The sequence below is a fragment of the Symphalangus syndactylus genome, chromosome 15 (assembly GCF_028878055.3).
Source record: "Symphalangus syndactylus isolate Jambi chromosome 15, NHGRI_mSymSyn1-v2.1_pri, whole genome shotgun sequence".
Lineage (NCBI taxonomy): Eukaryota > Metazoa > Chordata > Mammalia > Primates > Hylobatidae > Symphalangus > Symphalangus syndactylus.
Genome location: NC_072437.2, coordinates 79718867 through 79728278, shown reverse-complemented (window position 1 = coordinate 79728278; position 9412 = coordinate 79718867).

The window sequence follows — 9412 nt, the reverse complement described above, 5'->3', positions numbered from 1 at the left end:
CATACAAATATTATCTCCATTCTGTGGATAAAGAAACTAAAAAACAGGAGAGTTAAGTAATTTGCCCAAATTGCACTTCTGGGAAGCAACAGAGCTGAGATTTAAACCTAGGTGGATGGGCCCCAGAGTTTGTTTTTAAAGCTCCAAAACATACAAGCTACAAGAACAAAACAAAAACGAAAGGCATGAAGCCACTTACAAAGGCAAAATTGACTTTAGAAATGAAAGAAATTATTGATTTTAGGAAGGAAAAAAATCCACACAGGTACTAGGATACTATTTTTCTCTCACATCATCTTTAAAGCTTAAAATTGAAAGCAACAGTATAGTGGTGAGTGACAGCTATACTGGAAAAAGAATTATGCTGGGTATTTTTAATGAATATAGACAAAGTAGTTTTTATATAGTTAACACTGTAATAACTGGAAAAACACTCCCCTACTGCAGAAGCCCTCCAACAGCATCACCCCAAGGTCCCTTCCCATTTCTATTTCCACACCTCTCCACAGGTGCCACAGCTCTCCCATAGAACTACTCAGGGACCCTGAGGTCCGGCCCTGATGTGTCCCACTCCTGTGCTCTGTTGTGCTAGAACTGTTCTTTCCACCGTGCATTCCTGCCGATCACAGTCCTAGATGTCCTTCAAGGTCATGACCAAATTCCATCTTCCACAAGAACACTCTCCTGGTCATCTACGTCAAAGCTCTTCTCTCCCTCCTCTGGGGCTTCCTTAACAGTCCACTCAATAGAAAGGTAAACACAAATAAAGAATGCAAAAAAAAATGAAGATTTTGAAAATGCTTATCTACCTCTCCCTCGAAATGTAGGTCCCAGGGGAACAAGAACACTATCTTTCCATTATTTGCCCCACCACCCTCACACTGTCTGGCACAATATTTGAATCACTGTTCAAAAAAGATTGCAAGAAATGGAATACAGGGAATGGTGTGAGTTCTTAAGAAACCTGGGGCAGATGGACGAGCAGGAAGTGTGAGCAGCCGCCGATCTGCTCTGGGATGTGAGGCATCTTTGCTCACTCCAAGGTGTGAGATAAAGATGCCTCTCACACAAGAAGCAGGAGTTTGCTGCCAAAGGAAGCAGATGTTTTGAAAGAAACAAAAACTGTTGGGTAACATATTTCCTTCCATAGTGGGACCTGCGTGATGCCACCAGCCTCCAAAACTCAATGGACCTGGGAGCTCCCAGGGCTACTAGAGAACTGCTAATGGCAAAAGATGAACTTGTCTTCACCCTATCCTCCCAATCCTCACCCCTGATCTGTGTTGTGTGTGTGTTTAGGGTGGGAAGGTTTGGCATATTATACATCGAAGTTTTATATTAGCAAGATGGTTTTTTTGTTTTGTTTCATTTTATTTTGTTGGAGAGGGTTTGATCTTGTGGGCCGTGGCTCTGAAGAACATTAAGGATCCAGGGTTAACAGAGTTGATCCACACTTCAACAGGAAGATAAACTGTCCTTGCTGAATTAAATGGAACCCCTGAAGGAGAGAGAAAAGGAAAGCAGGAGAAAGACCAAAAGGGGAGTCTGGGCACCTGTGCTAGGTAGGTGTCCTGTCCAGAGGAAACACTATAGGATTCCCCCCTCCCAGAAAAAATGCCTGCACCACACTCTGGCCTCTGGGTGTGTTCCAATTGGCATAAGGAAGAAGGGACCCTTTGCTGATGGACCAAGTCAGCCCATGGGCCTTTGCAGGGATTACAGGGTAGGACCCGAAAGCCAGTTTGCAGCATTTCAATGCTCAAAGAAGCCAGGCTTCCCCCAAAACTGCAATATGCTTTCATCATTGGGTAGCATTCTAGATGCTCTCTGACAGTTTGGAAAGAAGAAATGGGTGAGGGGTTAGGGTGGAATCCCACTGAGACCTTCCAAAGGAAGAAAATGAAGGAGGTGACTGCAAGGTCAGAGCTGGGTGGCTTGAAGCCCAGAGGAGCATCCTTGGGGAAGGCAGAGGAAAGTACCCCTCAGTGTGAGGCAGCCCTGGAGAGGAAGTGGCCAGGGAAAATACAGCAGCATAGCCAGAGAGAGGACCCAGGGGTGACAAGCAGGGAAGCAGACCCTGGGCAGAAACCCTGGGTCACCATCCTACAAGGCCACCAGCTCCGCCTAGTGCTTTGTTCATATCTGCAAAGATACACAAAGCTCTTTCTTCCTTGTGTCTCCATTCGTTTTACGCTAGCTCTCTTGTAAGTCAGTTGCTTGGTTCTATTTACCTAGCTTTTCCAGTCAAATTATCAATCTATACCTTTAGGAGCTTTATGAATATAAAGAAGAAAAAAGATGCCTTGAGTGGAAACTCAAAAGGGTTACTTGGAAGTCTTCCCACTGAGAGATCCTTAACAGACATAGACAATCACACAAATTGCTGGAATTACTCTACCAGAGTAGTTGGAGTTGTTTAGCATAGACTTGTGTTAGATTATATCAGATGTGTTTCTTTTTGTCTTTAGGAATGAAATGACAAATTCTTCCCAAGTGGCAGCAAGAAAATTAAAAGCACAGCCCATCTGCACTCTCGCCTCAAATGGAAAAAAAAGACAAAAAAAAATCCCATTTCAAATGAATCTCTGCCATAAACTTAAGCACAGCAACAGATGTGAAAAAGTCCTGTGAGGCAAAACACAACACACTCAATCCCCAATAAAAATAATCAATACTGGCTAAAGTGCTAAAAAACACAAGTGCTTCCAGAATGCTTCAGGGTATGCCAAGAATCCTACCTGGAGGACAGCTGCTGTTGACAACACAGCCTGCCAGGGGAAGATTACCTGGAGGAAGTTCTTACATTTCCTCTGCAGAAGCGTGGGAGAATATGTGAGGACGGCAGAACGAATGGCACGGCATGGGGTAGAGAGGAGGAAAAACAATCAAAATGGATACATGGGAGTATACATCATAATCACTGACAAATGATTCCTGGCGTGCGTGAGACCAGAAACTCAGCAGGGTTTTTTGGGGTTTTCTGTTTTTGTCTTATTTTGTTTTGTTTTCTTTGTGAGACAGTGTCTTGCTCAGTATCCCAGGCTGGAGTGCAGTGGCACGATCTTGGCTCACTGCAACCTCCCTCTCCCAGGTTCAAGCGATTCTCCTGCCTCAGCCTCCCAAGTAGCTGAGATTACAGGTGCCCATCACCACGCCCGGCTAATTTTTGTATTTTTAGTAGAGATGGGGTTGGCCAGGCTGGTCTCAAACTCCTGGCCTCAAGTTATCCGCCTGCCTTGGCCTTCTGGAGTGCTGGGATTATAGGCATGAGCCACCATACCCAGCCACATTCACCAGTTTTTAAATGTCCTAATGCCAAGGATTAGATGTAATTTGCTGGTATTACTTAATAGAAACACCACCAGATGTATTCTGGAAAGGTGAACTGATGTTCTGCGATGGCAGAGAAGCCAAGGAAGAGCCAAAAAAAGCAAAAGCCAGTTGCCTTCATGCTGGGATGGTTTTGTGTACCGTGACTGTATTGTCATCATCACCGTAGAGCATTCAACAACGATCTGAAATGGGTCCTAAATGCATCTCCATGATTTGTTGTGTCAACATAGCACACACACCCTGCTACAGCTGACTCTCAATCAAATCCAATTACAAAAGGTAGATGGTAGTTATCAAGGTGGGTTAAATGAATTTTTACCCATGTGAAAGTCTGCATGGATGCACATACAGAGACACGCACTCGGTACCCTATGCCAACCAGAGTTACATCCCTACAGCACAGGCTCACCCAAACCGTGGCCTTCCCCTCAATGACCTCATCCCCACTCCAGAGCCAGCCCTCGGTGTTACCGCCCATGGGTGTTTCTGACTCTTCCTCTCTCAGAAGTCACCAGAAAATCCTAAGAAGTGGTTGATACGGCTTAAGATCCCTTTGATAGGGGCTGGGCTAACTCAACAATTGTTATCCACACCCAGTGAGGTGCCTGTGGCCCAAAAGCCTTGTGGTTTCCAGGAAAATGTTTCATAGATGATTCTCTTCAATTTTTAGTCTCTTTTTTAAAAAGTCACTACTTTTTTAAATTGACAAAAAGTATATGTATCTATGGTGTACAACCTGATGTTTTAAAATATATATACATGTGGATGGCTAGATCAAACTAATTAACTTATGCATCACCTCACGTACTTCTCATTAAGATTTTTGTGATGAGAACACCTAAAATCTGCTCTTTCAACAATTTTCAAGTATACAATACATTGTTATTAACTATAGCTACCATGTTATACAATAGATCTCTTGAACTTCTTAGTCTCTTGATTGGATTTAAATAACTGCCTCTCTGTACGTGCCTGGGCTATAGATATTACCAAATAAACAGAGAGATATTGAAGATACATATACATTCTTTAGTGGGATTTTTCTTTTTACAGCTTTGTTCCACATCCAACAATAAGCGGGACATTTAAAATTTCTGGTCTTCGTGGCTGAAAATGATAAATCTTGGGTTTTTTTCAGTATGATAGAGCTGGTCAAAAATGTTAATTCCTGGAGCATCTCGTAGTGGCAGAAAGAGCCAGAAGTGCTCCCAAAAACATCACAAGAAAGGGGATACATCAAAGAGACACGGGATCCCACTGAAAGAGTTCCCAGTGGACAAAGCTGGAACCATTTGATTAACAAAGTAGTACTGGAGTATAACTTGATATTCATGAGTCTATGCTGACATAAATAGATATCAAATAAATAAACAAGTGGGAGAGAATAGACAAATCTCTAGACAGAAGAATGCCATCACGTATGTAGCTACTCCCCCTCGGGGAGGTGGAGTACAACTCCCACTCCTTAAGTGCGGGCTATCCACAGTGACTCCCTTCCAAAGAGTAAAGTATGAAAAGGTGGAAAAAAAGAATCACTTTACAGTAGAAAAACCTGTCAAGACTATCTCAGCCAGGTCATCAAGGTGAACATCAACCGTGAGTCCCGTTGAGGGTACCACTGATGCAACGTGAGGAGAAGGGCACTTTGCCTCTGTGATCTTTCTTCCAGAAACCCATAACTTCAGTTAAACCATGAGAAAAACATCAAACAATTCAACTAAGGAACATTCTACAAAATATTCTCCAGGATCCTTCAAAACTATCAAAGGTCACTGAAAACAAGGAAAGTCTGAGAAACTGTCTCAGCCAAGAGGAGCCTATGGAGACATAACAATTAAATGTAACGTGGCATCCTGGATGGAATCTTGCAGAAAAAGGACATCAGGTCATAGAGTATGGACTTTGGTTAATCATGAGATTGTGACAAATGCACCTAATGTACATTCACACATTCAGATTTGCAAAAAAATTTTAAAACTAGTACAAAGCATTCCCATATACCTCACACCCACCTTTCCTTATTAATATCTTACATTAGGATACAGATAATGTACACTTATAATGTGGTACTGAAGTATAACTTGGTATTCATGAGTCTATACTGACATAAATAAATGATCAAATAAATAAACAAGTGGGGGAGATGTACATTATCTCTATCCTAATGTAAGATATTATTTGTACATTACAAAGGTACCTTACCTGTATCCTTCATTAGGATTTACATTGTACATTACATTATGATACAGATAATGTATATTGCATAAATGTACATTGTATATTACTTACATTGCACATTTGTACAAACATATATTATCTGTATCCTAATGTAAGATATTAATAAGGAAAACTGGGTATGAGGTATATGGGAACTCTTTGTACTATTTTTACAACTTTTTTTGCAAATCTGAAACTATTCTAAAATTTAAAGTTTATTGAAAGAAACTTGGATTCCTGAGTGCCCCATCCCCAGAGGCTGTGCTTCAGTATCTCTGATCTAAGATTCATTGGCTGGTAGGGGAGTAAGCTAACCAGGTGATTCTGTTGCAAGTTGCATCTGCAGTCTTCTAAAAAGCTGCAATTCAGGATCTATTTAAATCCAGAATCTGTTTAAATACAAAAGCAATTGGCCATTGAAATGTCTACCTCCTCTACGCTTGAGTGCCAGCAGCTCCAGAGACAAAAATGACCGTCTGCTACTTGCCTGGCCCAAGGGTACCATTCCCAGTGCTGGACTACTCCAGAAACGTTGTCATATTATGCCATGGCCGGTCACCAAAGGCCACATTTCCTCAGGTTTTGACAACCCTCAAGTACAATCACATTCACAAAAATAAGCTTTTAAAGCAGTGATGATGTAACAAACAGTCCTGCGGCCTCCAGCTCTGTGAACTAGTGAAGTAAAGAAAATGAAAAGAGAATAAAAGATAGTGCTTCCAGCAGCCCTCAAACTGAACAGATTAGTGCAGGGAAAAAAGCTACTCATTCACTAGGAAGCGCACAAGCGGGAGGCACCATGCACATCTTCAAGGCTCAATCCAACTGTGCTTGGTTGTGCGTGGTCTAATGGTACTCTCCAAAACCCTCCGCTATTTATATATGGTCAATTAAAGCACAATAATTTTAGCTAAGGAGATGGTCTTCAATATTAAATAGGAGACTTGTGGAAGTATTAAAATAGTTTGGTTGGAGAAGGTAAACCTATATGGCCATTATAAATCTTAACCATATCATTAGAATAGGTTGCTATCAACTAGTATAGAACAGTTGGACTGCATCTGTGTTATTTTCTCCATGGGTATTTAATCCCTTGATCCCTTCATTTAGGCGACCTGATTTTTGGCAGGCATATTTTTTATTTCCTATGAATATGACATTTTCATAGTGACAAGATGGTCAGTTACTCCCAGATAATATCATTTGTCTTAATTTGCAGACTTTCCTGAAGCATCAGGAAAAACATAACAGATGGGGTGTGTGTGTGTATTTTCACATGGGCCACCCATACCATGCCCCAGCATGGGGGCCAGACAAATGAGTTCAGTCTGTGTACCAGGCAACAGTCTCCACCAACAATGTTTTCATTACTAATTCTTTCTTGCTCCCAGGATCAAATTGTAACACTCTCTGTTTTTAACCAAAATACAATGAATTCTCAGCCTAACCAACCTCAGAGGGAGACTTACTGTAATTTCCAACAGGCTAGCACTCTTTCAGAGAGCTCATGAGCAGGTTTGCTTTTGGAAAACAGCCTAGGGTTGGAGATTTTTGGTCTGAAGTAGGGAAACGTAGAAAAAAATTCATTGAAGAAATTTAGCCCAAATCCATGTTGCCAACCTCAAATGATTAGTTTCCATATAGAAAACAAAAATAAAGATGAGGACAAGATAAAGTTTATTCCTCAGACTGCTCTACTACATGAATCATCCAAACCCAGTAACCAGGATATTTCCGTCCGCAATACCTCAAAACAGACTCAAATGGCATTGAAATAAATTGTGTTTCCCCATTTTTAATGGCACAAAGTTCATTTGAGTTAAGCAAATGACATCATACAGGGGGGAAAACTGTAACCTTTAGTTACCTATAACCATAGCAGACACTCTGAAATATGATATTTGAACTTATAATACCTGCTAAACCACAACAGATTCTGCAAATGTCAGTGTCGGGCTGTTAGGGAAGCAACTGATGAGAATCCCAAATCCTGTCCCAGGATCCTAAGCCAGGATAATTTGTTATGGAGGCAAATTATTCCTGATATTTTTAAAATAATTATAAGTAGAGTCACTAATTAATCCTCACCATGCAGCACTCAGTCCTGATGAATGTAAACACTTGCCTCTTAGCAGGCATGACGAAGGGGAATGCAGGGAAGCTAACTTGTTCATGGAGCAAATCAGAGGAGAACCCACATTTCAAATGGAAAGTTCATCTCCTAATTCTGAGCTCAAGTCATTTTTCTCTGCATTGCTGAGAAATTGGCACCGAGATAAGAAAGAGGCCAAATTGAAATCATTACATGAATGCTTCTTGGTATTTGGGCTCTGATACCCAAGGCTGCCTTTTGGTTTGTAATTCTTTTCGAGATCTTTCTTTCCTGGAAATGGTAAATGCCCGTGTCCAGGAGGTGTAGGGTGGGGCAACAAATACCAGTCAAACGGGAAAAGACCCAGTTGTTGCATCCTGTTTTCTGTTAGACCACAGTTTCAAGTTCCTTCAGGGCAATTGTTCAAGACTAATTTTCCACCCTTTGGTGTCTTGTCAAAGAACTTTCTAGGGTCAGCAACATCAAATGGATGCTCTGCAAACAGTTTCTGAGCATGTGCCAGGCCCTGAGGATATAAAGACCCATACAACACCTTCGCTTATGGTCCAATACAGCAAGATGTAAGAAAGCCTGACCTCTCCTCCTGGAATTCTGTGCCTGGACTTTTTCATCACTCACCACTTGGTTGGGGAACTGTCTACTGTTGAAATGACCGCCTCCTATCTTTAGGGATTCTCTAGAACAGCCCTGTCCAATAGAAGTATAACATGGACCACAAATGATTTAAATTTTCTAGTAGTCGCATTAAAAACAAAAGTTCAAAAAATATGTGAAATAAATATTAATAGTATATTTCACTTAAACCAGCATATCCAGAGTAATGTCATTTCAACATGCAATCGACATGAATAAATTATTAAATTAGGAGATATTTTCCTTTTCATACTAAATCTTTGGGAAATCGACATCTATTCTACACTTCAGCACATCTCAGCACTCATTTCAAGGGCTCCAGTAGCCACATGTGGCCAGCAGCTACCAAATTGAAGGGCACAACTCTAGACCCTAGCCTGGCTTCTTTTCTTTTACACTGGGGAGCTCAAAGCCTCTGTTCAAATAAGAAGGTAATGTATTCCTATTGCTGCTGTAACAAATTCCACAAACTTAGTGCCTTACCATACACATTTTATTATCATACAGTTCTGGAGTTCCGTCTGACATAGGTCTCACTGGGCTAACATAAAAGTGTCATCAGGACTATCTTTCCTTCTGGAGGAAGGATCTATGTCCTGCCTTTTCCAGCTTCTAGAAGCCACCTGTACTCATTGGCCCTTGACCCCCTTCCTCCCTCTTCAAAGCCGGCAAGGATGCATCTCAGACTCTCCCTCTGATCGTGCTGTCCTCTGACCATAGCTGGGAAATGTCTGCTCAGTTTAAGGAGATTAGATTAGATCCACCTGGATAATCCATGATAATCTCCCCATCTCAAGATCCCTCCTTTTATCCCATCTGCAAAGTCCCTTTTGCCATGTAAAGTAACACATTCGCAGTTTCCAGGGATAGGGACCTGGACATATTTGGGAGATCATGAGTATGCCTACTACAAGTTTGGTTTTGTTTTCATTATAAAGACAAAAGAATAAATATTTGAACTTGAGGACTTGGAGAATCTATCAGGTTACACTGGAAAAACATTGATTGCCTTTTTCCCTCAAGTTCATTCAGAAAGAACAAAAATTTCTTCCCTTGGATAAGAAAGACAGAATCACTTTCATGAAGTTCCACCCATATCCCAGGATACTAATTTTT